Source organism: Leptonychotes weddellii, chromosome 5, assembly GCF_054177405.1.
Source record: "Leptonychotes weddellii isolate Sample4059 chromosome 5, ASM5417740v2, whole genome shotgun sequence".
Taxonomy (NCBI): domain Eukaryota; kingdom Metazoa; phylum Chordata; class Mammalia; order Carnivora; family Phocidae; genus Leptonychotes; species Leptonychotes weddellii.
The window spans coordinates 13,829,535-13,849,737 of NC_138373.1; positions in this window are offsets into that span (position 1 = coordinate 13,829,535).

Here is a 20,203-nt window from a genome sequence, read left to right on the forward strand (position 1 = left end):
GTTTTCCTGAGCCTCTTCTCAGACTCCTCTTATGGACACACCTCACTGACTGCTCATAAAAGAATACGAAACAAGCATCTTTTCATACGTTTATTGGCCATCTGTGTTAATCTTCTTTGGAGAAATACTAAGGCCTTTGTCCACTTTGTGTTTAACTTTTTGAGGAACTGCCAGACTGTTTTTCAAAGTGATTGCACTGTTTTACAGCACTGTATGATGATACTAATTTCTCCACATACTTAGAAACACATTATTAAATTTTTTTTTGTTTTTATTGTGGTAAAATATACAACAGAATTTCCCATTTTAACCATTTTTTAAAAATTTTTAAAATTTTAATTCCAGTGTAGTTAACACATAGTGTTATATATTGGTTTCAGGTGTACAATATAGTGATTCACCAGTCCCATGCCATTTTAACCATTTTTAAAGTATACAGTTCAATGGCATCAAGTGCATTCACACTGTTGTGCAGCCATCTATTTCAAGAATTTTTTTTATCATTCCTTACTGAATCTCTGTATCTGTTAAATAATAACTGCTAATTCCCTCTTTCCTCCAGTCCCTGATAACCACTGTTCTACTTTAGTTTCTACATATTTGACTATTCTAGGTACCCCATATAAGTAGAATCATACAATATTTGTCCTTTTTGAATTTGGCTATTTCACTTAGCATAATGTCTGTCTTCAACGTGACAGCGTGTATCACATTTCATTCCACTTTATGGAATTTCATTCCACTGTATGTATATAGTACATTTTGTTTATCCATTCATCTGTTGAGGGACAATGGGTTGTTGTTCACACCCTTTGGCTATTTTGAATGCTACTGCTATGAACACTGGCGTACAAATAGGAGTACCGGCTTTCATTTCTTTTGTGTATGTACCTGGAAATGAAATTGCTGGATCATATAATTCTATGTTTAATATTTTGAAGAACTACCATACTTTTTTTCAGATATTTTTATTATAGGCATCCTAGTGGATGTGAAATAGTATCTAATTGTGCTTTTGATGTGCATCTCCCTCATGATTAATGATATTAAGCATCTTTTCATGTACTTATTAGCTACTTCTATATCTTTCTTTTTTAAAGACTTATTTATTTGAGAGAGAAGAGAGAGTGGGGGGAGGGGCAGAGGGAAAGAATCTTCAAGCAGACTCCCCCCGAGCATGGAACCCAACTCAGCTCGATCTCACGATCTATGAGATCACGACTTGAGCCGAAACCAAGAGTTGGACGCTTAACCGACTGAGCCATCCAGGTGCCCCTATTTCTACATCTTCTGTAGAGAAGTGTCCCTTCAAATTCTTTACCCATTTTTAAATTGGGTGATGTGAATTCTTATTACTGAATCACAGAGTTCTTTATATAGTCTGGATTCTAGTATCTGGATATGATTCTGCGTATTGTCTTTTTACTTTCTTGATGATACCATTTACAGCACAAAAGTTTTTAACGTCAATGCAGTCCAATTTTCCTATTTTTCCTTTTGTTGCTTATGCTTTTGGCGTCATATCTACAAAACTAGAGTCAAATCTAAGGCCATAGATATTTATTCCTATGTTTTCTTCTACAAGTTTTACAGTTTTAGCTCTTACATTTAGGTGTGTAATTCATTTTGAGTTAATTTCTGAGTATGATATTAAAGAAGTGATCCAATTTCAATCTTTGCATGTTGACATCCAGTTGTCCCAGCACCATTTGTTGAAAAGACTATTCTTTTCCCATTGAATTGTCTTGGCATTCTTTTTGAAAAACAATTAACCATAAATGGTAGCACTTATATATGGACTCTCATGTCACCTTATACCTTTTTAATAAATTATCTTTCTATTTAAATCAGCCTGAGTTGGTTCCTGTTGCTTGCAACTAAGAACTTCATATCGGGAATGAGAAACTGTAATATAAAGTTAAGAGGAGGGTTGTCAGAGAGTAGTAGTAGGGACCCCATAAGACCAAACAGGGAATTTGAGAATTTTTGTAGCAGCTTCAGTCCTTTTAAACTATCAAATATTGTACCTAGGGACACGGATCATGTGCCTATTGAGTCTATATATAATATTAGGGAAAACTGTAAGTTAAAGTCCAGATGTTGGTATTTATTGACTAAATTTTTTAGCCTTCAGTAAATCCTGACATCAATAAATATTTGAAAGTAAATACAGCTCAGTTAAGGCCAAACTGAAACTGACTGAGGGTACAGTAATTTGGACATTTTCAGGATTGAAAAAGTCAAATTCTGTACATCAAGCTCAAGTAAGTGTATGTAGAGGCAGTGATGTGGAAGACTTGATAGGAGATAAAACTGAGCAAAAAAAAAGCCTAATCTAGGCCTTTCTAGATACTGTAAAGAATTCTCCACTAGGGACGCCTGGGTGGCTCAGTCGGTTAAGCGGCTGCCTTTGGCTCAGGTCATGATCCTAGTCTCCTGGGATTGAGTTCCATATCAGGCTCCTTGCTCAGCAGGAAGCTTGCTTCTCCCTCTGCTTGTGCTCGCTTGCTCTCTCTCTCTCTTTGACAAGTAAATAAATAAAATTAAAAAAAAAAAAAAAGAATTCTCCACTAAACAAAGAGATAAGCCTGGGGCTAAGACTAAATTATGAGTTATGCCTTTTCAACCTGAGGCTATTTTAAAATATTTTATTTATTTGAGAATGAGAGAGAGAGAGAAAGAGGATGAGCACAAGCAGGGGGTACAGCAGAGGGAGAGGGAGCCTGCTGAGCAGGGAGCCTGATGCGGGGCTCAATCCCAGGACCCTGGGATCATGACCTGAGCTAAAGGCAGACACTTAACAACTGAGCCACCCAGGCGCCCCCTTGAGGCTATTTTTAAAAAACTGTCTCAGAGCCAAGGGCATGGACAGGGATAGAAGACTACTGCTAAGAGACAGGAATTTCCATGATCAAAGAAACTAGATAAGCACGATGGCTGTGGTCCCTGGGGTGACTAGAAGCAAAGATTGGAAGTCAACCAATCTATTTTATCTCTGTCTTACTGCTTCAACTCCAACCACATGTAATGCCTCAGACAAACCAGGTGTTCTCCTGCCTCAAAGCCTACTCCTTCTACCTTGTACAGGCTTGCCCCCAAATATCTGGATGGAAATTCCCTTACCACCTTGATGTCTTTGCTCAGACACATCATCTTTTAATAAGGGCTGCTCAGATTACTCTCTGCATATTTGTAACCCATTCCCTAACCTATTCTACTCTCTCAATCCTGCTAACCTTGCTCTATTTTTCTCAAAGAAATTATCATCTAATGATATATATAAAAATTTACTTATTTGCCATAATTATTGCTTATTTTCTGGGGAAAAAAAAGCAAGGATTTTTGTCAGTTTTGTTTCCCAATGTCTTCAAAAATTTCTGCTGAATCAATCAATGAAATGTGCTATACTAAGCTAAATTTTGTATTTTGAGAAGAAAAATAGCGGGAGAATGAAATCATATGGTAAATGGTAGCACAGACATGATTGCATGTATATCAACTTTCTATTTCTATAAATGACAGACTTAAAAAAATGCTATTTCATTTTTTTTGACTACCCCACTAAACCATCCATTTACTGAAGATTGACCATAATAAACTCCAAATGTAAGAAAAAAAAATGGTTCCTCATTAGAGATAAATTCAACTTGTACTCTTCTATACCTATAGCCAATCAGAAAATATTATTGCTTTACTGAATTTGGGAAGTTTAATGTCCTCCTCTCACTTGTTTATTCAACAAGTATTTCTTGGTTATGAGAGATACTATCCTAGGTGCTCATCATACTGTGGTAAACAAGGTCCTTGTGCTCAAGGTATTTATATTCATGTTCCTTAAAAACATCATTTCAAAGAGAGTGGTAAACATTTGTGCTGCTCACCAATATATCCAGGCCTCCTTTCCTCTGGCACATGAGAGGACTGTACTTCCCTGTCTCTTGAAGTTAGGACCACTTGATGTTAGGCATGGCTTTTATTAGCAAAACATAAAGAGGAATCATGTGTGACATTTCTAAGAGGAAGCATTTAAGACTTTGTGCACAATTCTCCATGCTCTCTCTCTCTTCCTCTGCCACATGTTGATACAGAGGTGCCACAAGATCAAAGAAGCCTGAATGTTGAGGGGCGCCTGGGTGGCTCAGTCATTAAGCGTCTGCCTTCGGCTCAGGTCATGATCCCAGGGTCCTGGGATAGAGTCCCGCATCAGGCTCCCTGCTTAGTGGGAAGCCTGCTTCTCCCTCTCCCACTCCCCCTGTTTGTGTTCCCTCTCTCGCTGTGTCTCTCTGTCAGATAAATTTAAAAAAAAAAAGCCTGAATGTTGAGACAACACACGGGACATGCCTGAGAGTAGCCTAGATTCCAGAAAACATTTAAAAAGTGACAAATTTATTTTGGTTAAGTTCCCTGAAGTCTGGAAGGGAGATTATACAAACTTCTCTCCACTGTAATATCTAAGTCAGAAAAAATACTGACATCTGCAAGACATCCTTTTTAATCCAGAATAAACTAACACTTTGTGGTTGCCTGAAACTCACCAGAGGTTCTCAAACTGGTTTTGAGTCCCTTTTGGGGATTTCATAAAGTGAACACTAATTCTCTCTTTAGTTATAGTAGAGCTTTCCAGAGGCTACCTGACATGTGATATTGCAAAAGACTGAATACAAAACAGATATGAGAATCTAAGTATCAAGTTCGACAATGAAGATATTTTGCAAAAATGTAAATACTCTTCTAATTCTTTTTGTTATAGAAAGTAGTTATTTTTCATAAAATTTTCTAGGCTATATTATGTTCATATATAATGGGTTTCTTATTTCTAAGTGAATTTAAAATATTTTAAAAATTTTCAGTTTCTAATAAAATAAACATTGGGATATATACACAGATACAGCATATAAACAAAAACTTTTGAGTCTGATAATTTTTTTAAAGATTTTATTCATTTGAGAGAGAGACAGTGAGAGTACAAGCAACGGGGAGGGGCAGAATGAGAGGGAGAAGCAAACTCCCTGCTGAGCAGGGAACCCAATGCGGGCTCAACCCCAGGACCCTGAGATCATGACTTGAGCTGAAGGCAGACGCTTAACCTACTGAGACACCCAGGCACCCTCGAGTCTGATAATTTTTAATAATTTTGGTCCTGAAATAAAAAAATTTAAGAGTTGCTAGGTTAGATTATGCTTTCATCACTGAAGTTACCATTTTTCATATTTATCCCTCGTCCTTTTCCTTCCACATGAAAGAATTACTTTCCAGATAATTCCAGAGACTTCATAATAAATATCAATGCATGTCATCAAGTTTCTGATCAAAAGTACTTTAAATTGAAGTGTATGCTTGAAAGAAATTTTAAGAATTCTGAAGTTTGTATCTCTTTGAATGTAATCAGGAAAAATTATTAAAGTAGAAAATGCTTTTAGGGAACAGTAATCTCATGACAGTACTGAAGAGAAATTCTACAAAGTAATAATTGATATGCATCAGTAAATGTCTTCACTGTTGAGTGAGTGATTTAATTTGAATTAAATTATTTGAACAATTCGTTTTCTGTTTGTATGTCCTAATTACTATGCAACCATTACAGATGATCTAAATTAAGCTCTTAAGTTATAAAATAATGTACGATTCTAAGTGCAATATTGTTGCCGCAGTATGGAAACACAGTCACCATTAACTAGAATTCAGTGGTCAATGACCTCATAATCAATTTATTTTGGCTTTACAGATACCAATGAAGATGTAAAGCAGTCATCTCTCAAACCAAATTACCAGGAAATCCATTCCAGTCTTGGCCAAATGCCAGGCAGGACAGAAAGTAAACTTCCTGCACTGATGGCTAATCATTTATTTTCTAGCAATGCAAATTTCAGAAATTAAGCTCAAGTATTTCTATGTTTTCAAAAGGGCTCTTTTACTGCTTCACTTAAAACAATTTTTTGATGACTTCAAAAGAAGTATGATATTTATATAAAACTTAACAGAATTCAAATTCTAATAGTTGTATATACCATTTTATGTATTTTTTCTCCTACCTATCACCTCTTGCATTCTGGAAATGGTATTAGATGCTGACACAAGACAGCACTAACTGGGAGACAAGGAGAGAGAATTGAAAGAAAAAACTAAAAACCAGTAGTAACAGTTCTATTATATGCTTGATATATTTTTCAAAATCCTGTTTTCAGGCTCTCCTTATTCTAATCCATAAGGCTATAGTGCACATACGGGCAAGTGACTGCCTTGCTGTGTATCTTTCATACCCAGTCTGAAGACCCAAGCATGGTGTACAAGGCCATTTGAACTTTTTCTTCAACCTTACCATCTAGCTTCCTCTCCTACAATTCCCTACCCAATCTCATCCCCAAACAACAATCTGCCATTTCCAAAAGAGCTTCATGTTCTCCTACCTTTCTACTAACTATTCCCTCTGACTGAAATTCCCCTTCCGAACCTTGTCTTGGCCAGTGAACCTCCATTTAACTCTTAAAACTCAGCTAAAATATCAGCACCACTGCGAAGTCCTAAATTGAATTAAACTTTCTAATCTTCTGGGGTGCCTGGGTGGTGCAGATGGTTAAATGTCGGACTCTTGGCTTCCACTTAGGTCATGATCTCAGGGTTGTGAGTTCAAGCCCCACATTGGGCTCCATGCTGGGCAATAATTTTTAATCTTCCAGAGTACTTGGTTGCCCTTTTTTGGGGGTGGGGCAGAAGGAAAGGGAATCCCAAGCAATCTCTGTGCCCAGTGTGGAGCTGACGTGGGGCTCAATCTCATGACCCTGAGATCATGACCTGGGCCAAAATCAAGAGTTGGATGCTCAACCAACTGAGCCACCTAGCCACTCTTGGTTACTCTTTTTTTTTTTTTTTTTTAAAGATTTTATTTATTTATTTGAGAGAGAGAGTGAGAGAGAGAAAGAGCATAAGAGGGGGGAGCGGGAGAGGGAGAAGCAGACTCCCTGCTGAGCAGGGCGCCCGATGCGAGACTCGATCCCAGGACTCCAGGATCATGACCTGAGCCGAAGGCAGTCACTTAACCAACTGAGCCACCCAGGCGCCCCTTGGTTACTCTTTTTATAGCATCAATCACTTTACTTTTGGAATTATTTTTTTCCCTGCCTCTCTCCCCAGTGACATTACCTTAATAGCAAAGACTATATGTCATTTATCTTTAGCTCATCTCACATGGCACCTAGTAGGTACTAAATAAACTGCTGAATGGAAAATTAGAGAAACAGCACATGATTATCTCAATAGATTCAGAAAAAGCATTCACAAAATTCAACACCTTTTCATTATAAAAACACTCAGCAAGTAGGAAAAGTAACTTCATTAACATGATAGAGAGCACTTATGAAAACCCAACACCTAACCTCATACTTAATGGTGAAAGACTGAAAGATTCCCATTAAGATCAGGAATAAGACAAGGATGCCTACTTTTGCATGTGTTCAATCTTTTTTTTTTTTTTTTTAAGATTTTATTTATTTATTTGAGACAGAGAGAATGAGAGACAGAGAGCGTGAGAGGGAGGAGGATCAGAGGTAGAAGCAGACTCCCTGCCACGCAGGGAGCCCGATGCGGGACTCGATCCAGGGACTCCAGGATCATGACCTGAGCCGAAGGCAGTCGCTTAACCAACTGAGCCACCCAGGCGCCCCGCATGTGTTCAATCTTGTACTAGAAGTCTTAGCCAGTGCAATTATACAAGAAAAAGAAATAAAAGGCATCCAATTTGGAAAAGAAGTAAAACTATTTCTATTTGCAGATGACATAATTCTACATGTAGAAAATCCCAAAGAATCCACACATACATAAAATAGCTACTAGAACTAATAAATTCAGCAATATTGGAGGGTAAAGATCAACATATGAAAATGAGTTGTGTTTAGGTGCACCAGCAATGAAGAATCAAGAAGGAAATTAATAATCCAATACCATTTACAACAGCATCTAAAAAAAGACACCTAGAATAAATTTAAAGGGAGTACAAGATGGGTACAGTAAAAACAACCAAACACTGATGAAAGAAATTAAAGAAGACATAATTACATGAAAAAACATTTCCTGTTCATAGATTAGAAGACTTAATATTCTTAAGATGGCATCACTCCACAAAGTGATCTGAAAATTTAATACAATCCCTATCAAAATCCCAATGGCTTTGTGTGTGTGTGTGCATGTGTGTGCATGTGTGTAAATGGAAGAGCCAATCATCATATTCATATGGAACTGCAAAGGGCCCTGAAAAGCCAAAACAATATTGAAAAAGAAAAACAAAGCTCAAAAACTCACACAGATTTCAAAGCTTACTCCAAAGTTATTTTATTTTTTTAAAAGATTTTATTTATTTATTTGACAGAGAGAGACAGCTAGAGAGGGAACACAAGCAGGGGGAGTGGGAGACGGAGAAGCAGGCTTCCTGCGGAGCCGGGAGCCCGATGTGGGGCTCGATCCCAGGACCCTGAGATCATGACCTGAGCCGAAGGCAGCCGCTTAATGACTGAGCCAACCAGGTGCCCCTATTTTTTTTTTTTTAAGGTTTTATTTATTTATTTGACAGAGAGAGACACAGCTAGAGAGGGAACACAAGCAGGGGGAATGGGAGAGGGAGAAGAAGGCTTCCCGCCGAGCAGGGAGCCTGATGCAGGGCTCAATCCCAGGACCTGGGATCATGACCTGAGCCAAAGGCAGACGCTTAACGACTGAGCCACCCAGGCACCCCTCACTCCAAAGTAATAACAATCAAAACACTGGTACTGGCACAAGGACAAACATATAGACCAATGGAATGAAACTGTGGCTCAAGAAATAAACCCAATCATCTATAACCAATTGGTTTTTCACAAGAGTACCAAAACCATTTAGTGGGGTAAAGAATAAGCTCTCCAACAAATAGTGCTGGGCCAACTGGATATGCAAAACATGAAGTTGGAACTCTGCTTCGTTCAATGAAAATTAGCTCATAATGGATAAAAGACCTAAATACAGGAACTAAAAATTTAAAACTATCATAATGGGGCGCCTGGGTGGCTCAGTCAGTTAAGTATTGTACTTTGGCTCAGGTCATGATCTTGGGGTTGTGGGACTGAGCCCCAAGTTGGGCTCTGCGCTCAGGGGGTTGTTTACTTTTTTTCTCCTCCTGCCCCTTCCCCCTGCTCATGCACACAACTTTTTCTCTCTGGAATAAATAAATCTTTTAAAAAAAGAACGATCATAAGAAAACGCAGGAGTAAATTCTTCATTACTTCAGATGTGCCAAAGGATTCTTAGATTTGACATCAAAAGCATAAGCAACAAATGAAAAAGCAAATAAATTGGACACACACAAATTAAAACCTTTGTCCATCAAAAGATGTTATCAAGAGAATGAAAAGACAACATACGGAATGGGAGAAAAATATTTGCAATCATGAATCTGATAAAGATTTGGTATCTAGAATATATAAAGAACTCTTACAACTCAACAAAATAATATAACCCAATTAAAAAATGGGCAGTGGATTTGAATAGACATTTCTCCAAAGATACATAAATGGAAAATAAGCACATGAAGAGATGTTCAAATTCATTTGTCATTAAACAAGTACAAATCAAAACCACAATGAGATATCACTTCACATTTGCTAGGATGGCTAGAATTTTTTTTGTTTTAAAAGGAAAATAATGGGGGCCGGGGTGGCTCAGTTGGTTAAGCGACTGCCTTGGGCTCAGGTCATGATCCCGGAGTCCTGGGATTGAGTCCCGCATTAGGCTCCCTGCTCAGCAGGGAGTCTGCTTCTCCCTCTCACCCTACCCCGTCTTGTGCTCTCTCTCTCTTTCTGTCTCAAATAAATAAAATAAAATCTTAAAAAAAAAAAAAGGAAAATAACAAGTACTGATGAGGAGGAGAAGAAACAGGAATTTCTGCACATTGCTGATGGAACGTAAACTGGCAAAACCACTGTGTAGAAGAGTTTGGCAGTTTCTCAAAAAGTTAAACATAAAATTACCATACGAAAATTACCAGGAATTCCATTTCTAGGTATATATCTGAGAGAAATGAAAATATATATCCACACAGAAACCTGTATGTTAATGTTCATAGCAGCATTATTCATAATAACCAAAAGGTGGAAACAATCCACATGTCCATCACTGGACAAATGGATAAACAAGGTGTGGTATAAATGAATCATGGAATATTATTAAGCCTTAAAAAGGACACATGAACCATAAAAACATTCTAACAGGGGCGCCTGGGTGGCTCAGTCGTTAAGCGTCTGCCTTCGGCTCAGGTCATGATCCCAGGGTCCTGGGATCGAGCCCCGCATCAGGCTCCCTGCTCCGCGGGAAGCCTGCTTCTCCTTCTCCCACTCCCCCCGCTTGTGTTCCTGCTCTCGCTGGGTCTCTCTCCGTCAAATAAATAAATAAAATCTTTAAAAAAAAAAAAAACAACATTCTAACAAAGGCAGAGAGCAGATTAGTGGTTCCCAGGGCATGAGAGAAAGGAGGAATGAGTAATGATTACTTAAAGGTTATTCTGAGGTTATGTAAAATACTAAACTAAAAAGAGTTGGTAATTATAACACCGTAAATGAACTGAATGCCACTGGATTCAGTGGCATTGTGCATTTTTTTTTTTTTAATTTTATTTATTTGACAGAGAGAGAGATAGCGAGAGCAGGAACACAAGCAGGGGGAGTGGGAGAGGGAGAAGCAGGCTTCCTGCCGAGCAGGGAGCCCGATGTGGGACTCGATCCCAGGACCCCGGGATCATGACCTGAGCCGAAGGCAGACGCTTAACGACTGAGCCACCCAGGCGCCCAGGCATTGTGCATTTTAATAATGTTAATAGTCATGTGAATTTTGCCTCAATATTTTATTATTTTTTTATTGACATATAATGTATTATTTGTTTCAGGGGTACAGGTTTATGATTCATCAGTCTTACACAATTCACAGTGTTCATCATAGCACATACCCTTCCCAATGTCCATCACCCAGCTACCCCATCCCTCCCACCCCACTCCACTCCAGCAACACTCAGTTTGTTTCCTGAGATTAAGAGTCTCTTAATCTGTTTGTCTCCCTCTCTGGTTTTGTCTTGTTTCATTTTTCCCTTCCTTTCCCTATGATCCTCTGCCTTGTTTCTCAAATTCCACATATTAGTGAAATCATATGATATTTATCTTTCTCTGACTGACTTATTGGCTTAGCATAATACCCTCTAGTTCCATCCACATCACTGCAAATGGCAAGATTTCATTTTTTTGATGGCTGCATAATAGTCCATTGTGTGTGTATGTGTGTATATACCACATCTTCTTTATCCATTCATCTGTCAATGGACATCTAGGCTCTTTCCATAGTTTGGCTATTGTGGACATTGCTGCTATAAACATTGGGGTGCACGTGCCCCTTTGGATCACTACATTTGTATCCTTGGGGTAAATACCGAGTAGTGCAATTGCTGGGTCGTAGGGTAGCCCTATTTTCAACTTTTTGAGGAACTCCATACTGTTTTCCAGAGTTCGCTTCAATATTTTAAAAGGTAATTAAAAGAATATTATGGATTTTTTCCCAATAAATTTGCAGTATCAGAAGAAATAGACAAGCTCTTGGAAAACACAACTCAAACCAACTGACATAAGACAAAATGGATATTTGGTCTGTTACAGAAAAATGATCCATTATTTGAAATCATCCATGTTGTAGACTGCAAAAGTGACCTTGGTTTTCAACTCCCTTAATCCAGGCCACTTGCAATGTGACTTGGCAACTCAGAGAAGGTTTGAGAGGTTCTAGAGATTCTAGCAGGCTGATAGTGAAGCTCTTCCCCTGCATGAAACCCGTCCATAAGGAATGGGAGAGGTGATTGTTTTTTTCAAACACATAAATCTCAACAAAAGACCATAAGGCATACAAAGAATCAAAGGAACAAAATAAAACTCCAGAAACCAACCCTAAAGAAACAGATATTTACAAATCATATATCTCATAAGGAGTTAATATACAGAATATATAATGAATTTCTTGAATTTGACAATAAAAAATCAAATAACTTGATTAAGAAACAGGCAAAAGACTTGGACAATTCTCCAAAGATACTATACAAATGACCAAAAAGCACATGGAAAGAGTCTCAGTATCACTAACTATTAGAGATATACAAATCAAAAACACAACAAGATATCACTTCACATTCATTAGTAATCCCACTAGGATTACTAGAGAAAAGAAAACAAGCCAGAAAATAAGAAGTGTTGGCAAGGTTGCACACTGTTATGCAATTATAAAATGGTATGACTGCTATGGAAAACAGTGTGGCAGTTCCTCAAAAAAATTAAAAATAAGATTACCATATAATCCAGTAATCCTGCAGGGTCTCGATACATGTTTGTAGCAGCATTATTCACAAGGTGGAAACAACCCAAATGTCCACCAGTGGATGAATGGATAAACAAAATGAAGTATGTAAATATAATGGAGTATCATTCAGGTTTTTAAAAAGATTTATTTATTTATTTAAGGAAGAGGGCGATGGGGAGAAGGGCAGAGGAGAGAGAGTCTTAAGTAGACTGTGTCGAGCACGAGCCTGATACAGGGCTCAATCTCATGACCCTGAGATCTCAATCTGAGCCAAAACCAAGAGTTGGACGCTTAACCGACTGTGCCACCCAGGTGCCGCTATCGTTCAATTTTTTTTTTAAGATTTTATTTATTTATCAGAGAGAGAGCACACATAAGCAGGGGGAGCGGCAGGCAGAGACAGAGGGAGAAGCAGGCTCCCCAGTGAGCAAGGAGCCCAATGTGGGACTCAATCCCAGCCCCAGGGATCATGACCTGAGCCAAAGGCAGATGTTTAACCGACTGAGCCACCCAGGCGTCCCATCATTCACTTTTTAAAAGGAAATCCTGTCATGCGCTATAACATGGATAAACCTTGAGGACATTATGCTAAATGAAATATGCCAGTTATGAAAAAGACAAATACTATATAAATCTATTTATATTAGGTACTTAGAGTCAAATCCAGAGATAGAAAGTGGCATGGTGGTTGCCATAGGCGGAAGGGAGAAATGAAGAGTTGTTTAATGGGTAGATTTGTTCTGCAAGATGCAAAAGTTCTGGATATCTATTTCAATATATTTAATTGTAATATACTTAATACTACTGAATTGTTCACTTAAAGATGTTTAAAATCATAAATTTTATGTTATGTATTTTTTACCACAATAAAAATATCAATTCTAGGTAGGTGGCAGATCTAAATGAGAAAGGTAAAGCAATAAAGCTTTTAGATATAACACAGAAGAGTATCTTCATGGCCTTAGATTATGAAAAAGATTTATTAAATGATAGAACAAAAACACTAAACATAAAGGAAAAGGCACCAAATGAGGTATTAAAATTGGGAACTTTCATTCTTGAAAAGATAGCCTTAAGAGAGAGAAAAAGGCAAGTCAGGTAGGTGAGAGAAGATATGTGAAATACATATAAACTTTAGGGAGGTTGGTGGGGGGATGGGGTAACTGTGCAATGGGCATTAAGAACGGAACGTGATGTGATGAGCACTGGGTGTTATACGCAACTAATGCATCATTGACACTACATCAAAAACTAATGATGTACTATATGCTGGCCAATTGAATTTAAATTAAAAAACACATATAAACTTTACATATCAAAATACACAGAGAATTCCTAAAAATCATTAAGGATAAAGCAAACGGGGGGAGGTGGTGGGGGGATGGGTTAGCCCGGTGATGGGTATTAAGGAGGGCTCGTACTGCATGGAGCACTGGGTGTTATACAAAAACAATGAATCATGGATCACTACATCAAAAACTAATGATGTATTGTATGGTGATTAACATAACATAATAAAATAAAATAAAAAAGGATAAAGCAAACAATTCAGTAGAAAATTGGGTGAAAGACTTGAATAGGCATTTTGTAACAGTCCAGTGGCAAATACCATAATGAAAAGGTGTTTACTCTCATTAGTTATTAAGTACATATGAATTTTAACCATAATGAGACATAACTGTGCACCAATAAGAAAACACTAAAATTTTACTGCCTTCAGCTCAGGTCAAGATCCTGGAGTCCTGGGATCGAGCCCCGTATTGGGCCCCTGCTCAGCCATTCACCCTGCTTGTGCTCGCTCTCTCACTCTTGCTCCCTCTCAAATAAATAAATAAAATCTTAAAAAAAAAGAACACTAAAATTTTAAAAGATTGATTCTAACAATACTGGAAATGTACAACAACTGAAATTCTCAAATACACACTGGTGAGACAGTAAACTGGCGTAATCACTTTGGAAAACTCTTTGGCATTATCTCCTAAATTTAAACATACAAATACTCTATTACCCATCACTTTTACTCTGTGAAGGAAAAGATTAACTCAGCAGGCCTAGGTTGTTTAAATGCAGCACATTCCAATGAAAGGCCTGTTTTCAGGACTGGCTATTGGTTGGCTCCTGGGATCTGAGTTCTGAGTGTTCTGTCTATAAGAATGCTTTTGCATGTCTGAAGCTTTGGGTCAGGCTGTACCAGTACGAGCAGACAGTTTATGTTAATAATTTATTTATGGTGAACACCTGTTTTTTCCCCGGGGGGTCTGGAGCATGAGAAACTGAAGTTACAGACACTACAGGCCTGTGACTGACCCCCAATAAAAACCCTCAGATGAGCTATCTGGTTGGCAACAATTCACACGTGTTGTCACACATGTTGCAGGGTGAATGAAGCATATCCTACGTGACTCCACTAGAGGGCACATTTGAAGATAGCACATGGTTTCCTCCAGAGTTCCTTCCTACATGCCTTTTCCCCTTGCTGATTTTACTTTGTATCCTTTTGCTGTAATCAACTGTAACTGTGAGTATAAGAATTAGAGATTACTGTGAGTAATGTTGGCAACTCCTAACATAACTCTTAGGAATATTCTCAACAAAAATGCATATTCATTTTCACTGAAAGACATTGACAAGAACATTGTGTATCAACATTAAAACATCCCTAAAACAAATAGTTGTATAATCAAAGTCTAATATTAAATAGCAAAAATGAACTACGGTGAAATGCAACAACACGAATCTCACAAATATTAAATGAAAGAAACCAGACAAAAATGAATACTGTGAACGCCCTCAAGATAAAGACTACCAGAAATATAGCTGTAGTTAAACGTGTCAAGTTTATTACTCATTTCAAGAAGGGAAAACCCACATCATGGGGAAATGTGGGTGTCTCAGTAAAAGAGTACTGGAAAGGACTTATATGATTCAGGTTTTGGTTAGGTGATTTGGGGGAAGAGTCCAAAGAAACAGGGGCTTGCTCTGGATTGGGTGCCGCCAACCAGAAGGGATGATTCTATGACTGGGTATCTTACTTTTTTTAATTCAAATTCAATTAGCCAACATATAGTACACCATTAGTTTCAGATGTAGTGTTCAATAATTCATCAGTTGCGCATAACACCCAGTGCTCATCACATCACATGCCCTCCTTAATGCCCATCACCCAGTTACCCCATGCCCCATCCCCCTCCCTTTCAGCAACCCTCAGTTTGTTTCCCAGAGTTATGAGTCTCTCATGGTTTGTCTCCCTCTCTGGTTTCTTCCCATCCCTTTTCCCCTCCTTTTGGGTATCTTATTATATCTTATCTAGAGGAAGGCAGGCTAGAAGAAGCAAGACTAAAGCGATTACTGGTAAATAGCAGTCACCCATATTAGACAAGAGGTGGATGTTTGGTATTTTGTGGCTTGCAAAGTGACCTTAATTTTCTCTGTGCTTAGGCAAAATTATCAAGTGGTCCTGTCTTTTCTCAGTTCATCATAGTTAAAAAGTAATACTGTCTGATGTTGGTATTCTGTGAGATCATTTATATCCAATAGGAGACCAACATGTCCTAATGGTGAGCACAAACCCAGCTTCTAATACACTATAGCCTAGATGTTGTGAGAGATCAGCTCCTGGTTGTCACAGGCTGTTTTATTTTCCCCTCAATATATACTGTATGATTCCATTTATATGAAGCTTAAAGATAAGCAAAATCAACTCCATCATAAATTCAGGACAGAAACTGGGATGCCTGGTTAAGTGTCTGACTTTGGCTCAGGTCATGATCCCAGGGTCCTGGGATTGAGTCCTGCATCAGGCTCCTTGCTCAGAGGGGAACCTGCTTCTCCTTCTGCCTGTCGTGACCTCTGCTTGTGCTTTCTCTTTCTCTGACAAATAAATAAACAAAATCTTTAAAAAACAATTCAGGACAGAAGTTATCTTTAGAGAGAAGAGGGGGAGAGAATGACTTGGAGGGGCAGGAAGGAGGCTGTTGGGGATACAACAGCCTTGAAAAGGAAAAGGAGCATTCTGGGTTGAAAAATGGTGGGAAAATAAAAAAGAACTGGCAATAGCCTGGACAACCTTCAATTATGAAACATGATCAATAGACTTTTGCAATAGGATGAACTTTGTATACGCGCCTGTCTATCAAATCATTATTTAGGAGAATGTGTCATTTGTTGAAATGCAAAATATATTAGGTGAAAAATATATGAAGGTTCACATGAAGCCCACTGATGTTTATTCAAGATTTCAAGTCCCAAAAATGAATATTTGAACAAAGCAACATTGAAGTTCTATCAAATTCAACTACTCTGATTCAACAAAAACAAAAGAATATAAGAAATTCAGGGATGGTATCTGTGTCTTTAAGAAAGTGAGTGCAAGGGACGCCTGAGTGGCTCAGTTGTTAAGTGTCTGCCTTCAGCTCGGGTCATGATCCCAGGGCCCTGGGATCAAGTCCCACGTCAGGCTCCTTGCTCAGCAGGGAGCCTGCTTCTCCCTCTCCCTCTGCTTGCCACTCCCCCTGCTTGTGCTCTCTCTCTCTCTCTCTGACAAATAAATAAAATCTTAAAAAAAAAAAAAAAAGTGAGTGCAAATGGCAAAAAAAAAAAACAACTAAGAATTGTCTAGTAGCTGAAATACCCAAGACCACTCTGATGTTTTAAAAATTGCCATAAAATACATACATATTCAAAAAACAAGAAACAAGAGAATATTTTCTTAATATAGCAGGCAGGTTAAAAAGAGCCAAAAAATAGGCGCTCCTGGGTGGCTCAGTTGGCTACACATCAGACTCTTCATTCTGGCTCAAGTCTTGATCTCAGGGTCATTTGATTGAGCCCCATGTCGGGCTCCATGCTGGACAGGGAGCCTGCTTAAGACTTTCCCCCTCCCTCTCCCTCTACCCGCACCCCCACCCTGGAAGCTTGCACTCTCTCTCTCAAAAAATAAAATAAAATAGCCAAAAATATAACTGTTGGGCGCCTGGGTGGCTCAGTTGGTTAAGCGACTGCCTTCGGCTCAGGTCATGATCCTGGAGTCCCGGGATCGAGTCCCGCATCGGGCTCCCTGCTCGGCAGGGAGTCTGCTCCTCCCTCTGACCCTCCTCCCTCTCATGCTGTCTGTCTCAAATAAATAAATAAAATCTTCAAAAATATAACTGTTAAAATGAAAATGCACCGGATAGGTTAAAGAGATTAGAAACAGAGAATGAGTGAATTAGAAAATGAATCCAAAGAAATTACCCAGAACATAGCAGAGAGACATGATAGAAAACATGAAAGAGATGTTAAAATATTTGGAGGGCAGAATGAAACATTTTAATATTCAACTAACTATGGAGTCTAATGACAAAATGCAGAAAATGGAGAAAACACAATTTTCAAAGAGAAATGGCTGAAAATTTTACAGAAGTAATGAAATATAGGAATTTGCCTAACATAGGTACATAAAGCAAAATAAATAAAAGAAAAAAGCCAAAGTTAGGTATATTGGCAGTAAAACTACAGAACGGTTGTGTGTATGTATCTCTCTATATATACGTAGGGACACCCACCTGATAAAGATCTTAGACACAAGTACTCACATGAGCAAGGGAAGTGGTAAATATGTACATAATTTTAAGTAAATGTTGTCTATAGAAAATAATGACTCTAAATGTGGGGTTAAAAAAAGAACAAAAATAGTCAATAGTAATAGCAAAAACATTAAAAAGGTAGTTATCAGAGGTAAAAAGTATGTGGAGATTCAAATTATTGGACAGCTTTAGATTTTATCAAGTTGAGTTTGGACAGCAATATTTAAAGGCTAACAAAAGAATAAATGTCTGACTTTTTATTGTTTGAAGATTTATTTATTTCAGAGAGAGAGAGAGTGAGTGTGTATGCTAGAAGGGGGAGGGGCAGAGGGAGAGCAAGAGAGAATCTCAAGCAGACTCCCTGCTGAGCATGGAGCCTGACATGGGGCTCAATTTCATGACCCTGAGATCATGACCTGAGCTGAAACCAAGAGTGGGATGCTTAACCAGCTGAGCCACCCAGGTGCCCCAAGTATGTCTAACTTCTAAAACAGTAGTAGGGGGAAGATGGAATTTTAAAAGTCAGGCAAAAAAAAAAAGAGACAGCAAGAATACAAAAGAAATGGGAAAAATAAAAAGTATTTGAAAATAGAGTTTAAAAATATAAGGACAATATGTCAGTAATACTAATAAATGTAAAAATAGGAGTCCAAGATGGCGGAGGAGTAGGAGACCTTAATTTCATCTGGTCCCAGGAATTCAGCTAGATAGCTATCAAATCATTCTGAACACCTGTGAACTCAACCAGAGATCTAAAAAAAGAATAGCTGCAACGCTACCAGTAGAAAAACGACCACTTTCTGCAAGGTAGGAGGTGTGGAAAAGTGAATCCAAGGGGATATATGGGAAGATAGACCATGGGGGAAGGGAGCCTCCGTCAGTCGGCTACCAGCAAGTGATACAGCAGCAGAGCACAAAATCGGAACACAGAAGTCTGCTCTGGTGAGGGATGTCACTTAGGTGGCTAAGCAGGGGCAGAACCCTAGCTAGGACAGTGTGGTCTCGGGATCCTCGGGGTCACAGGAAGACTGGCAGTGCCTGAGTGTGGCAGAGCTCCCAGGAATGAGAGCAGGGAAGCCAACTGCAATCAGTGAGCCCAGGAGTGGGCGCTCAGCTCAAGGCTGCCTTAAACTGGGAACCCCGGCACAGCTGGGCAACTGCTCTCTGAGCAGGGGCCCAAAAAGCAGCAGAACTGGCGAGATCCCCCTTCCTCCTCCCAGGAGGAGTGGCATGGGAGCACGCTACAGGAGTCTGCAGGGTTTGGAGACTCAAAATGGGTCACGTGCCTGAGACAGAAATGCTTGGTCAAAGGCTGGGTGAGCGTGGGGCCGGAGACCAGGGAGACAGGAGTAACTGACTGCATTTCTCTGAGGGCTGACTGAAGAGTGGGGCCCAGAGCTTTCAGCTCAGGGCCACCAGAGATTGGGAGGCCGCCATTTTCATTCTCATCTTCTAAAGCTGCACGGAAAGCCTTCAGGGAACAAAAGCCACCTGGGGCAAACAGGAGGTTACTTAGCCTGGCCCCTGGCAAGGGCAGTAGAATTCCGCTTGCGGCAAAGACACTTGAGAATCAACACAAGAGGCCCCTCCCCGAGAAGATCAGCAAGAACATCCAGCCAAGACCAAGTTTACCAATCAATGAGACGGCAAAACTCTAGTGCTAGGGAAATACAGCACACAGAATTCATGACTTTTCTTCCAGGATTCCTTAGTCTTTCAACTTTAACTTTTTAAAATGTTTTTTCTTTCCTTTTTCAACCAATTTCTTATTTTATCAACTCCTTTTTTTATTTTAATAGAGCTTATTTATTTATTTATTTGAGAGAGAGTGGAAGCGATCACAGAGGGAGAAGCAGACTTGCCGCTGAGCAGAGAGCCTGATGCAGGGCTCAATCTCAGGACACTGAGATCATGACCTAAGCAAAAGGCAAATGCTTAACTGACTGAGCCAGCTAGGTGCCCGTATCAACTCCTTTTTTAAATCTTTTTTAATTTTCATTTTTACAGTTACATTCTATCCATTCATTGTATTTAATCTTGTTTTTGTATATATATGTTTTCCTTTCTTTACAATTTTGGGATGCAATTTCTTCTAACAGACCAAAATACACTCAAAATCTAGTGTATGGTTCTGTTCTATTCACCTGTCTGATCATGGTCTTTTTTTTTATTTTATTTTTTTATATATATTTTATTTATTTGACAGAGAGAGACACAGCAAGAGAGGGAACACAAGCAGGGGGAGTGGGAGAGGGAGAAGCAGGCTTCCTGCCGAGCAGGGAGCCCGA